This window comes from Strongylocentrotus purpuratus, unplaced genomic scaffold (assembly GCF_000002235.5).
Source record: "Strongylocentrotus purpuratus isolate Spur 01 unplaced genomic scaffold, Spur_5.0 spur5_scaffold_8, whole genome shotgun sequence".
Lineage (NCBI taxonomy): Eukaryota > Metazoa > Echinodermata > Echinoidea > Camarodonta > Strongylocentrotidae > Strongylocentrotus > Strongylocentrotus purpuratus.
Window position 1 is genome coordinate 33,574,998 of NW_022145614.1, and position 3,388 is coordinate 33,578,385.

Here is a 3,388-nt window from a genome sequence, read left to right on the forward strand (position 1 = left end):
CGACTGACGTGGCAGAAGATACAACACTAAATAACTACTAAATACCTTTTATAATTTCTCAAATTATGGTATATCATTTATTGTCCAAATTTGAAATTCTGACTCATTTGATAACTTTTTGTTGTTGGTGTAGTTGATGTAAAGATACGCGATAACCAAATATCTGGTACCGTCTCAGTTGAATAAATAATATGGCTATCTTAACAAACCAGTCTGCCGACTCTCTATTATCCTGAGTTATCTACCATTACCATGGACCCTCAAACTCATCAGTTGATGGCTCGATCATAAGACGTTTCAGTATACAAGTGTGTTTTTTAATCTGTATATAATGTTGGTTTTATACACAGTCACCTATAATCAACCCGGCCCATTCAACCATGGATAATTGCTCAAAAGGATTGAACCTAATGAAGCAGAGTAAGCACATGTAATCTTTCCACATATTAAAGTCTATCCGGAAACGATAGGCAATTATTTCAATCATATACATGTAAGTGTACACTGCCGATACACATAATTGTTATTTTCACACTAATCAAGTACTGTTTATTTACCATTCTGGTGATGATTAAAAGCATGATTACTGCTGGAAATCTAAATATTTGTTGGAGCTTTTTGATTTGATCTTATCATTCAACTATTTATATTTATGACCTTATTCTAAAATGATTGCAGAAAGTGATTACATCAATAAAATAATATGATTGAAACGTCAAATTATAACTAGATTTGAATTCATCACTACCGACAAAGAAATCAACATTCTTTATAAAGATCTTTACCACATCGTCTCACAAATATCTTTACATCATCCTCTCACAAAGATCTTTACAACATCCTCCCACAAAGATCTTTACAACATGTTCTCACAAAGATCTTTACAACATCCTCTGACAAAGATCTTTACAACATCCACTCACAAAGATCTTTACAACATCCTCTCATAAAGATCTTTACATCCTCTTATTCTTACAAAGATCTTTACAACTGTGACAATATTTTTGTTATGAGACTTACAAGTTTTAACACTGTACTTGCCTATTCAGATAGAGGGCGACAGACAACTGAATAAAGTGAGACACGTAATGTCAAACATCATTAGGCACGGTGAGTTATATCAGTCTTTGATTAGTGAAAAACACATAACAACATCCTCTCACAAAGATCTTTACATCATCCTCTCTCAAAGATCTTCACATTATTGTTAGAGGGAGGGGGACCCCCATTGGGTATACCCGGGGTTCTCGTCATGTACAAATACTGTAAGCACGCGTAATTACCACAGGTATGCCAGATATCCCCTAAACGAGGATTTCTTCTGAAGCCACAATACACCCTAAATATGTATTTTGCGTGTTTTTTCTCTTCCGAATTCACACCCTAAAAGGTATTTTAAAAAAGGGTACTACTAAACACATGGGTGTCGATCTCGGGGGGATGGGGGGGGGGGCCCAATATTTCAGGTGGGGGGGGGGGGGATGGCCTGTACAATCATCCCCCCCCCCCAATAAATTTTTTTTTTAAATGAAGAGAAATATTAATGATTAGAGCCCGATTAGAGTAGTTAATGGTTATTACTCGCAAGATGACCATCAATATACACATTTTGCTATCTCATTTTCATAATACATACATATATATACAGGGCGTATCATAATAAAGGATATTGAAGTTTAATGACGATTTATATGATCACTACTGATTTCATAATCAAGCATTTTATGTCTGTTGTAAAGGACAGAATGTCCTCTTTTTAATGACACCCCCATCATACTACTACTGTCACAGTTGACTGAATAACAAAGCATTGCTGTCCACCATGTGAAAGGTGCACTGTGACAAGTTAGCATTCACAGATAAATTCTAAAGATTAGTGCTTGTGTCAGCCCAGACATATCGAAATGCTGAACAATGAGTGGATTATGTGTCTAAGAAGGAAATGTTATCAAACTTGGCGGGGGGGGGGGGGGGGGCGGGGACGTCCCCTCTTAATTTTTTTTTTAGAGGGGAAAATTTGAAAAAGTTCATTATAAAAGTGTTTAGCAAATACTGACTAAATCATTCTCCAAAATCTATTTTAAAAAAGTTACCTTTTCCCTTTGGATACGTGCCCCCTTTTCTTCTCATCATAAAATGTACTCCTAATTTAGAGCCCCACTATAACAGCCCCTATACTTGTAGCTACGTTAATCCCTCTACATAGAAAACAATGACTTAGCCGGTGCCCGTTGGTCCCCCATGCCATGATTCTCTCAATTTTCTTATGTTAATTGAGAGAAATAGCCTGATGAGATAAGCACCTGTCAGTGACCATGCAGTGAGGGGCCAGGCCAAACTAGTGCAGATAGGCTTATAATTTCCCACTTTATGCATTGCGACTTCACAAATCTTAGAATCTTTGTTCGCTCGCTCACAAATAAATATTCGGACCATCACACCCAACTGCAAAGTATGATGCTTAGCAGTATCTTGGACCATGTAAAGAGAGAAACAAACGAAGAACTTCCTATATACCAATGTCTCTAAATTGTGTATTTTTGCTTTGCGGTTTCCCTTGTAGGTGCCCCTTTTTTCCCCATAAAATTCCCCTTTTGATTCCTCATAGCTATACTCCCCATATATAGCCTATGTCCAGAATTTCCATTTGGTATTGTCTAATTCATGATGAATTGCTTGTTGATCTGAAAAAATGTCATAAAATGCTCTAAAATATAAGGCTGATATTGCATCAGAGAGAATCTAGAATCTCAGAGCTTCCAGGGCCCTGGCCGTTCCATGCAAAGTGATTTCGCGCATCACGCTCATGAAGCACATTCAGATATCAGGCCGCGGTGAGTACTTCAACGCCACACCCCTCCCCCCCCCCCCCCCCCCCCCTGCCTATGATCGACAATCTTGTCCATTTTATATCAGGAACTTATCATCTACAAGCAACGCCTTACAATATAGGTTCTCACATTTTACTTATAACCTAGCCATGTGAATTGTGTATCATTGTAACGTGCTTATATACCACATACATATTTGATTTCTTTTTCTGTCTCTTTTTACTTTAAATGTGGAGACAAACCCCGAGAAAATCAAAAGAAAAACGTGAAAACTTGAAATGCAGCTATGGAAAACCCCAGGACTTTTTAAAGCTAGGATATCGAAATTCATGACGTTGGATGGAATAATCCCCTCTAACGTACCTCTGCTGTTTGGTTGCTGTGGTACCTCGCGGGTCACATTAATGATGCCATCCAATTTTAAAACATCCCCCTTAAAAGCGCCTGCTGTATAATTCTTTTTCAGAGAAGTCATTTGTCAGTGATAACCGGCCCAAGTGAGCGGAAACCGGCCGGCAGGCTGCGTACGGATCGAGGGGATTCCCCCGAAAAGTGCG